The 11,647-nt window shown below is 34.5% G+C and overlaps 2 protein-coding genes across 3 annotated transcripts in view; one reads left to right on the top strand and one right to left on the bottom strand.

Moving 5' to 3' along the window:
* Positions 1-11,647, top strand: part of LOC117683170 (ADP-sugar pyrophosphatase) — a 106,288-nt gene that overhangs the window by 35,980 nt on the left and 58,661 nt on the right. The window lies entirely within an intron of this gene.
* LOC105327694 (uncharacterized) overlaps positions 1-11,647 on the bottom strand; it is a 137,310-nt gene that overhangs the window by 109,356 nt on the left and 16,307 nt on the right. The window lies entirely within an intron of this gene.

Below are 11,647 nucleotides of genomic sequence, written 5' to 3'. Positions count from 1 at the left end.
AAACTAATAAAAGGTGAGTCATATATAATGATGTGCTAAACAAAGGTATACCAATTACTTTGTACACTTTCAGAATCCAGTTCAAGAAACCAAACGACTGGCTGAGTATTTGAATGTTGAACTTAGTAAGGAAGAAATCACAGAAATATGGGATAAATGAAGCTTCAAGAAGCTAAAGCTGGCCAGTCAGACTGTCAAAGACAACTCATTAGTGTCGAATGTTGAACTTTTTAAAAAGACGGAGCCGTTTGTTCATAGGAAAGGTATGGATTTTATCACCATATATTTACATTTTTCCAGTGGCTATGCCTGTGATAAAACTACGTATCGATTTGTACTAATTAACTCATAAAGCCAAATTGAAGCGGCAGCGGGGTTTGCTTATTCATATTTAAACATTTAATTGTACGATGGTGTAAAATTATATAAATTAAAGTAATAAGGAATCATTCTTTGAATATTATGAGATGATAATTTCGGTCGGGCGTGATCAAATCTATCATAACGCTTTTCAAGCTTTATTGGATTTGATCACGCCCCGACCAAAATTATCACCTCATAATACTCAAAAATGAATCCTTATTCCTTATTTAATATAAAAATAACAAATATTGAGTTTGATGCACTAAGCATACTGCAATAGAGTAGTGATAAACATTTTGTTTTAATTTGATTTTTATGTATTTACATAGCCAAACAGATTTCGCGATTATTGAACAATTTTATAACCCAGGAATATATATGTTCTTCTGTTTCAGGAGAAATCGGAGACTGGAAGTACCATTTTACCGTTGCTATGAATGAAAATTTCGATGCAATCTTCAAGGAGTAAATGAAAAATTCTAATATCCAAGTGCAATTCGAGTGACAATTGGTTTTCAAAGTACCAATTCAATCTACGTTTATTTTGGAACGAATATCAATTATATGTATTAGGTGACGTCGAAAAGGAAGCATAAAAAAGAACCCGTTACATAACTTCCTTTTTTTGTTTGAGGTAGTTTTAGATGTTGGAAGTGCTCACTTCTTGCAAAGCACATTGTATAACTAGGTCACAAATTGAAAGTATTTTGATTTTTTTAGTGCATTGGTTTTTTAAGCTAGTAGTCGTTTGCTTGCAAATAAGAATTAAAAATCTGGTTGAAATAGAGTAATCTAGGATAACAGAAAATATAGAAACATTTTTTTCACATTGCAATGCTTGGTTACATATTCAAAGGATTTGTTATTTTAATTGCGATGATATTTAAGACGGTGCCCATTTGCTTGCAAAATGAACTCAAAAGGTAATTAAATTCCACGTAAGATTACGTGTGATGAGGTGCATGCTCCAAAAAGTTGCATGTACTGTGATCATCTTTTTGCATTAAGAAAATGATGTTTGAATACAAACTATGTGCATGAGGAATTTTTTTTCATTCATTTGTTTTGTAATCATTCTAATGTACAAGTAGCGAACATTCTGTATATTGGTTTCATATAACGTCTGTCTTGTGCCAAAAGCGGTTTATCATATTTGTAATATCACTGACAAACATCAGAAGGAGGAGAAAGATGAAGCATAATTCAGAAAATGATATTTAAATGCAAACAATGTGCATGAGACAATTTTTTTTATTCATTTGTATGAATATGTTTCAACGTCATTGCCTTTATGGTTATTTAAAAATAATCCACATGTTAGATATATTTTAAATGCCCACGAAGAATAAATCTTCTTTTCTTTGCTAAAGAATACTGTAATCGTTTGTGATTTTTTTTTTACATTTAAAAAGGTTTAGAATTTGCTCAGTTTTTTACATGGCTTTTCGCGGGGTTACTGGTAGTATCCATTATTAAAGAAAACAAAAATTAAAGCATATGTAACAGCAAGTATACAAAGCAATCCTTTTCAATCAAAATTGAGAACCGAATGAATTTTTGTTCTAAAGTTAACTTGTTGCAAATGAAAAAAAATCATAGCTCATGTTATGTACCAAGTAAACGTACCCAAATGTTAAATAAGTATTATAATGTTTTTGTACTTGGGCATCGTTGCTAAAAACATGGCGTTTTGCCTTTTTAATCAATCACACCGCGTTATCAGATTTTCTCTGAGGTTCAATTAAATGTGTCCATGTTTCACCACCTATAACAATATTCGATAAACGTCGTCCATTGCAATTTTTGTATATTTTAAGTAATTTTCTACATATCTCAACCCGCAATTGTTTTTGTTTTTCTGTTAAATAGATGATGTTCCCATCTTATACCTACCTTTTTGAGTCCAAGTTGTTCCTTAAAAATTGTAAATACTGTTCCCGATGAAATGCCTACTAAATTTGCTTTTGTTTAATGTCTAATGGACCATCATCAGTAATGATATCGGTAATTTTGCAAGTATTGCATCCGTTTAAGCCATACGAGGTGCTCAAAGACGTTGCTTATCCTCGTATTCAGTCTACCTGTAAACTCGGTGACATACACTTGTTTGTATACAAATCACACAGTGTTTTGAAAACTTTGTTCGAGTTATTACCAAGTATGACACTTGCTTTTGTGTAGCCTCTTATTTCAGCCTTATTGAATGATGACTTACCAGTTACATTTTGAAACAGTGTCTCGAGTAGGAGTTATATATCAGCTTCTCAAAGAGGTATTCGGTGATGAAACGTGGTCAGATAAACGACCATAAATAGAATATACACAAAACCATGCGTTAAAGACATTGAACCCTGTATTTTATAGAATCAGACAACTGAATTTATTTTCGAACACTCCTCGTATGGCTACAACTTTCTAGTCATCTTAATTAAATGAAGTGTGTGTCTGAGTTTTTATGAACATCTATAAAATAACTGTTATATATTAAAACATAGCATTATTTATTTAAAAGCAAACCCGGACAACTTGAAGTATCTTTAAGTTAGCTTAAGGCATATGTTCTCCTCATTTAATGTTAAAATCTAGTAAATAAAATGAGCTTACATTGAATTCTTTTAATTAGGTTTCATATCATTAAATTACAGTTATAATGTTAACGGGGCTTATATGACAAAAACAAATTGTGTTTTGTACTGTCTTTTCAATATATTATGAGGGAAACTTGCAACAATCTTTTTCAAATGGTTTTGATGAATGAAATATATGAAGAACGCCTATAGTTACTAAAAGAATGCTTTTGAAGATATTAAGTATGCGGAAAGATATGTTAATTAGTTTGAACACCATAACATCTTAATCCTAAACACACTTGGAAATCATTCACTACGTATTTTGCATTTTTATTTTTTATCACAAACATATGCAAATCTTTTGAACTCAGACAAAAAGTAGGTCAATGTATTCGTATTTTGCATTCCGTCAAATTTAAAATTTGTTTTTTTCAATAACACCTTCACAAAAACAAATACCACTTATACTTTAATAGTTTCTTTTTTAATTAAAATAAATATGACTCATTTATTAAAATATTTATTAAAATACAGAGGAGTGAAATGTATCTTAATAGTTTAAGCTCTGCAACCCGTAGAACATTTAGAAAGTTGTGAAATAAAAAAATCATGGTTGATGAACATTGGATATTCAGTGGCAAGGAAGACTTTTTTTAAATAGAATTTGTTAATTGTATTTGAGCGGCCAAAAATCCCAGTGCGTGGTACATACATAAAGTGACCTTACATCGGGTTGAAAAATAAGTGGGTCAATTTCAAAAACAAGTAAAAACAGGTAACTAATGGAAACATGTTCATTTGTGCGTGTATGCTATATAAAATCATTTTATGGGACTGAGTTTAACAGAGTAACAATATTATAAAGTATTATTAATTTAAGCAAAATCTCGGCATACAAGATTTATTTTATAGCAATTAACCATCTGCTATATCTTGGTGTGCATTTGAGTGTTTACAATTTAGCTTGAGGATTTCAAGGTGCCTGTAATAAAGTTGATTCTGTTTTGTATATACTGATGTTTATATTTGTGTTCCTCTTTAATTTTGTTATGAATGGGTTACCGTATGTGAGTGACGAGTGTCGGGTGAGTGTGCTATTTTTAGATCGAGTATTTAAAGTGACCGGTTTGGGTGTAGTGGTCAGTAGAGGGTCCGGTAACGACATCAGCCGGGTGCCACGTTTTGCAGCTCCTGTTTTAAGATATGGTGAATATCTCCAGTTAGCTTAATACTAAGGAGAAACGGGAAGCCATTGAATTTTGGATTCTGTTAGGCGGGCACATGTTTTCCTAGCCGGTAAGGTTGTTTTGTTGTTATTTTGTACATTTTGGGCGAATCTTCATAAGTGTAAACTACTGTGGTCTCCTCTTATGCAGCGTTTGTTTTGTAAAGAAATTTTGCACATCTTTTTCTACTTTTCCAATAAATGACCGGAAAAACAACTGCAATGCTAATTATTATACACATTTCAACACATCCATCGTTTTAACACTTCGCTGTCTTGTTAAGTTTTATTTCAATATGCTTTGAATATGTTTATTTTAACTTTAAGAATAACAAACTAACAAAAGATGTCACATAATGAATGACCATCTCCTTAAAGATAGCTTAAAGGTGCTTAAAGGGGCATGGTCACGATTTTGGTCAAATTCTATTTTTCTGTTTTTATTTTTTACAACGCTTTAGGATTGCATTTCTAATGATCAAATGAAATTTAAGAGCCAGTTTTTAAGTTAGAAGCAAGGTTCACAATTCTTTGTCATGTAAACAAGGCTCGTGCCCTGTTTTTGTTTACATAGGTTAAATATAAGACTAAAAAAATTTAAAGCTGATTTGTCTCAAGGTGCTTAAAGGTGCTTAAAGGCGATCTTTAACCGACCTTTAAGCCACGTTTAAGCTATAAATGCTGCTTAAAGACTCCTTTTAAACGACGTTTAAGCGAACTCTAAAGACAACTTATTGGTCCTTAATGTCCAAACGTATTTAAACCACCTTTAAGCCACCTTTTAGCTATTTTTTATTGAGCTTAGAAATAATTACAGTTGAAAGAATACATTCCATAAACTGATTATTAACTAAATCGTGTATTATTTCTTCTTTTTTAACTTTGTTTAATGAACGAATACACTTTTTTAATGAAAAGAAAGAAACCCATTGTCGTTGTTTGTTTGTGAGATAGCGTGTTCTTTTACGAAAACAAATTTTGAATAAAAACGAAAAGAAGTAGATTTGTATTGAATTATAAATCCGGTACAATGAAAAAAATGAATTTAAGATCACGTGTCACCATCCAAAAACTGAGAGAGAGAGAGAAAGAGAGAGAGAGAGAGAGAGAGAGAGAGAGAGAGAGAGAGAGAGAGAGTGAGAGAGAGAGAGAGAGAGAGCGTGACAGAGAGAGAGTGAGAGAGAGAGAGAGAGAGAGAGAGAGAGAGAGAGAGAAAGAGAGAGAGAGAGAAAGAGAGAGAGAGAGAGAGAGAGGGAAAGAGAGAGAGGGAGAAAGAGAGAGAGAGATACAAACAGACAGACAGACAGACAGACAGACAGAGATTTCACCGATTAGTTATAATAAAAGGCAGAAATAATACTTTAATCTTATTCCATGCGCATATCTAGAGATATGGACGGCGCTTGCCGCTACAATAATTTTGAAAAAAATGGACCAGAAAATTTTATACCGGCGATTTATTTTCATCAAATTGTTGTTGATAATGTTGTTGATAATGGCGATATGTGTTCAATGGAGCGGCAAAATGTTTACGCCAGCAAAACCTGGGTGTAGATACATGTTTCTGCATGATGTGTATAGACAACTAAGACCACCATGGACACCAACCCCACCCCACCCCCCCCCCCCCCCCCACACACACACATTTGAAACTTTGTCATCACTCAGATTGTCCCCCCTACTTTTACAAAAGAGGTCTTGCATTAAATGTCATTGATAAAGTTAACTGATAAAGGAACTTAAAGACGGTGTAATGACGACTTAAAGGTAGCGTAAACGCCACTTAAAGACGATTAAATGTGGGTTAATGGTGGCTTAAAGACGTTTGGAAATTACTAATAATTTATAAGGACCTACGGTGCTGTCATCCTAAAAGTTGACAAGAACAGGAAATAATAGGATGCAGGATGCACAATACATGATAGAAATATAAAAGTTAAATCCCATTCTATCCTATCCTGCATCCATTAGCCAATCAGATTCACGTATAAATTTCAGAGTGATTTTGCAATAGCAATATTGTATTAGGTGTAGCTTAATGGTGACTGAAAGGTAGCTTAAAGATTATATATCCCTTAAGGTAGAGACGGATTGACAGATTTCGCCACTTAGCACCAGCTATTTTTCCGGATTTCTGAACGCCGTCAGATAATTATCTCCGTTTATACATTATTGTCTATCGAAACAAAATGCCCGACGGGGCAGACGATTCAGAGTCGAAACAAATAAAACGAATAAAAGGCAAGTTTGTAAGTCGTATAAAACCATGGCGGTCATCTAGATTAAAACATATGAACAAGAAAAGGGATGTAGGTAAAATAGAGGACGACCATGACTATTTCTATGACAAAAATGCCGCCTGTCCACCGGCTCCGTGGCCGGACGTGCCTGACGTTGCTTTGCATTTGGATGTCGAGGACCACGATTCAGAAGATGTCCAATGGTATGATGGAAGAAGAATTGTGGAAATTAAACATTTAGCCGATCAACTGTATTGTTGTAAATGCCAGTCACATTTACACCTCTCTGACATAGTGAATGAAACAAGATACGGACTCGGAAGCTTGTTTAACATTATCTGCAAGAATCAAAGGTCAAATACTAAGTATTCAATTTATAGTTTCTCTACACTATGTTTCAATCGCCCCCCCCCCCCAAAAAAAAAAAACAACAAAACAAAACAAAACAAAAAAACAAAAACAAAACAACAACAACACCGCAGACATTCTGTTTGTATACAGTTAACAGGAATAGAACTAGTTTGCAGACACCACAAAAACAATTTTACAACTCATCGACGCCTTACTATATGATCATATCGACAAGAGCACCCACTAACCACCCTCGTCTCCTTAAAAGAACACGAAAGCGGCAGATAATTCAACTTAACTTCTACATGTATCATTGAGAGTGTGATAGAGAGGAAACCCGACAATGATAGAAAATACGTATATGATATACAAATGACAAAAACGAATACAGCATGTTATGTTATATTTAAAATTTATACATTATGCACTATTTTCTACTTTATCTATTGATACGTAATATTAAATACGTTTTGCAAAATGATAATCGTTCAAAGAAAAATTAAAAATGCACTATTTTTTTTACTCCCCCGTACGTTCTGTTTTCCGAAAAACGACTCACCCTACGTTATCGTTACGTCTGAATAGAAAAGGCCTATATTCTTTATTTTTCCAAAGAGTTCTCAAGAATTGATTACTGCACTTACAAGGTTGATTAATTTTTTAATTGTTTCAACTGTCTGTGACCCAAAACAAATAGCATATATTTTGCAAGTCATGCATAATTTGACCAATCGATTACCGTGAATTTGAAATCTGCTAAATAGTTTCGAAGCGTTTGAGACTTCAAGACGCATTAAGCACTCGGACCAATGACCGACACAACTTTGACCATCGCTGTTTTCCGTGCGGTATAGATTATTTAGAAATGCTTGCTATGGATACCTATAAAAGGCGTGAACTAGATTTCTTCGTTTCCGCAGCGGAGAAAATCGACTCCCCCATACGTTGAAATCGACTCCCCCATTCTTTTTGTCGACTCTCCTGCGTTAGGGGTGTATACGGTGAATTTCCAATACCCCCTCATCACGCTCAGGGAAATTATTTAAATCGCGTAGAGCAAGTTCTAGTTTAAAGACAATTGAAAGCTTTATTGTTGGGGTTAATTATGAGCAAGCATTTTTTTCACCGGGTGCAGGAAATTAAGAATTGAACTCAATGTCTTCCCAAGTTATACGAGTATAGCCTGGGTTGGGACAGTTAACGCTTTATAAAACGCAAAGCGGATTTTAAAAAAAATGTAAATTGCTCCAAACCAGATTATACGAGTATAACTTGGGTATATATTTCTTTTAAAATAATTTTAATCAGTTCAAAATTCAAACGTAACGTCAAGCAGATAAGTTAGTACATTTTTGACGTTGGTGCATTATGACGTGTCTTGTGACGTGCTAACCGGGTAATACAAATTTGACATAATTTTTTAGCCAATCAAATGCCGCGTTAGAACCAGAATTAAAGTATTCAGAGAAAAAAAAATATTTCAAGTTGCACCCTGGGTATAAATTTTATGACTTTAAGTCTCCATTTTCTACGTTGATAAGCACCCGCTGGGTCAATATTCAACGTTGAAAAATGACTTCTGTTTTAAAGTTAAGCCCAGGTTAATATAGAAGCATCGAATGCTTAATTTTGTACATCGCCGGTCCAAAAACAGAGCGGGTCGTGTAGACAAATTGAACACCGCGAGTTAGAAACATTTGTTTATATAAACGAGTATATAAACACCAAGCAATTTCTTGAAAATAATGATCATTCACCACAACAGCATCATAACGATGTCTGTATCAATTCGTTGCTGAATTTTAAAATACAACAATCGTTGCAGTTTTCACTTCAATTCTTTATTTAACTACCCTCGAATTACATTTTTCACAAAGCAGAAGGATAAAAAAAACCCAGCAATATTTGAATAATATTTTCCTCCTGAAATTTTAAATAATATCACCCTCGCGTGCAATTATTATGCATAATATATACTAGCGGAAAAAAGAAACTGTGAATACTAAAATTTAATATAAAATTTAAACAATCGATAATGGTAATAACTTTGACAATATCGGATGGTAACCGTCCGGGTGCACGGACTTTTTCATGGTTAGTGAACACCTGTTGTTTATTAAAGCATTTGTACGCACTAGTTTTACGGGTCAATACTGTTGGGAATAAGAACTAGAAAGGATTTGTTTAAGTTTTTATTAGGTCACCTGAGTCACTCAGGTGACCTATTGCAATTGGTCTTCGTCCGTCGTCGTGCGTCGTGCATCGTGCGTTAACAATTTTACATTTTTAATTTCTTCTCGAAAACTACTAGGCCAATCGTTACCATTTTTGGTGTGAAGCATCTCTATGGTAAGAAGAATATAAATTGTGAAATTTATGGCTCTACCACCCCTGGGGTGCCATGGGCGGGGCCAAATATGCAAAAAAGCCAAATTTTCAAAAATCTTCTTCTTTACTTCCACACATGTGAGGAAAAAACTGAATGCATGGTTATGATGTTCATGAGGCCCTCTACCAAATTTGTGAAATTTATGGCCCCTGGGTCAGGGGTTCTGGCTCTAGGGTGGGGCCAATATGGCCATATAGTAAAAATGTATTAAATCTTAGAAAATCTTCTTCTCTACTACCATATATATTTGTTAAAAACTAAATGCATGATTATGATGTCCATGAAGCCCTCTAACTAAATTGTGAAATTCATGACCCCTCGGTCAGGGGTTCAGGCTCTAGGGTGGGGCCGATATGGCCAAATAGTAAAAATGTATTAACTCTAGAAAATCTTCTTCTCTACTCCCATATATATTTGTTAAAAACTAAATGCATGGTTATGATGTCCATGAAGCCCTCTACCTTAATTGTGAAATTCATGACCCCTCGGTCAGGGGTTCAGGCTCTAGGGTGGGGCCGATATGGCCAAATAGTAAAAATGTATTAAATCTTAGAAAATCTTCTTCTCTACTCCCATATATATTTGTTAACTAAATGCATGATTATGATGTCCATGAGGGTCTCTACTAAAATTGTGAAATTCATGACCCCTTTGTTAGGTGTTCATGCTCTAGGGTGGGGCCAATATGGCCATATAGTAAAAATGATTTAAATCTTAAAAAATCTTCTTCTCTACTCCCACACATGTGGGCAAAAACTGAATACATGGTTATGATATCCACAATCTCCTTTACCTAAATTGTGAAATTCATGGCCCCTGGGTCAGGGGTTCAGGACATGAGGGGGGGGGGGGGGGGGGCAACATGGCAATAAAGTGTTAATGCATATAACGTATAAAAATCTTCTTCTCTATTCTCACACATCTGTATAAAAAAAAACCGACTAATGATCATGTTTACCAGGAAGTCCTCGACTGAAATTTTAATTTTCATGTCCCCTGGGGTATGGGTTTTGACTCTAGGGCAGGGCCAAAATGGATGTATAGATGTTAATGCATATAACGTTAAAAAATTATCTTCTTTACTCCCACACACCTGAAAGGAAAACTGAATTCATTATTTTGTAGACCAGATCTTTTAGTTTTTCACCAAAATTATAGGTTTCACAGTTCTTTTTGAATTAAATGTGGTTGTCATTACAAATTTATAATTTTTCTACTCCAGTATGAAACCTAATTAATTAGATGCATATATGAGACTCCATGACAAGTTTGTGTATTGGATATATGCTACTCAGGTGACCGTTAAGGCCAATTGGCCTCTTGTTGTTAAGGAAATCATGCACTTTAGTTTCAACAAAATTAACACCTATGTCGTGCTGTTCAGATGCTGCAAGCTGGAATGGCACAAAATACCGTAGCAAGACACTTTGGAGTTCAACGGAACACCACCCAGTCATTATGGAGACGTTTTCAGCAATATGGCAACCGCGCTCTGGGCGACCTCGTGTGACGTCACGTCAACAAGACAACCACTATTACTGATAAGGTTCGTTACTGACTGTTTACAGAAATTTGCGGTAAAGTCCACAGAAGGCGAGGCGGACTATGAATTGCCAGATTGTTTTTATATTTTATAACCAGCCCTCTGAGTATAACACAATTTGAGTTGTTACAACATCTTAGACCGGCCTAAGCATCTAGATCATAAAATCACTACTAGTATCTGTATCTAAAGCTACCTTTGCGATTCATTTATATAGTTAAATCAACTATGCAAGTTTGAAATAGTACTATTTAAGGAATAAAGAATCATTCTTTGAGTATTATGAGGTGATAACTTCAGTCGGGGCGTGGTCAAATCCAATAAAGTCCGATGGATTTATGACAGATTTGACCACGCTCCGATCGACATTATCACCTCATAATATTCAAAGAACGATTTCTTATTACTTATATTTTTAATATTTCCAATTTGTACACTTCAAAACAACATTATTGTAAAAGCATTATTTTTTAATGTAGCACATTCTATGTATTACTAGGCGGCGCAGCCAAAACCGTTTTACGGTTATGCTATAACATTCGACCATTTTGTGTCACTCATGTTTTATGAATTTATTGGGTTTAAGAGTTCAAAATTTATTCGTAATGTTTTTACAGACAAAGACAGTTGAAAATGTAAATAGTATCTAGTATATAAACATGTGGCCTGTTCCAAAAACTAAACCCCCTCAAGCATCTAGAACATATGGCTCATATTCAGCATCCAATCTTGTCAGGTGTATTCGTATCATAAAGACGTACCATCCACGCAAGTTTGGTGAAGTTAGAAGCAGTAATAACTAAGATATAATCATCGGAGGGCACTTGCTTCAAAATCCTTAACCTCAATTCAGCATTCAAGCCTGTCTGATGCATCAGTATCATAAGACGTGCCATCCATGTAAGTGTGATGAAGTTAGAACCAGTTATTAACTTAAAATTATTACCAAAGGGCACCTGCTTTAAA

The sequence above is a fragment of the Magallana gigas genome, chromosome 4, assembly GCF_963853765.1.
Source record: "Magallana gigas chromosome 4, xbMagGiga1.1, whole genome shotgun sequence".
Classification (NCBI taxonomy): Eukaryota; Metazoa; Mollusca; class Bivalvia; order Ostreida; family Ostreidae; genus Magallana; species Magallana gigas.
Note: the sequence above shows the minus strand (reverse complement) of the source record. Positions and strands in the feature narration are given on the sequence as shown.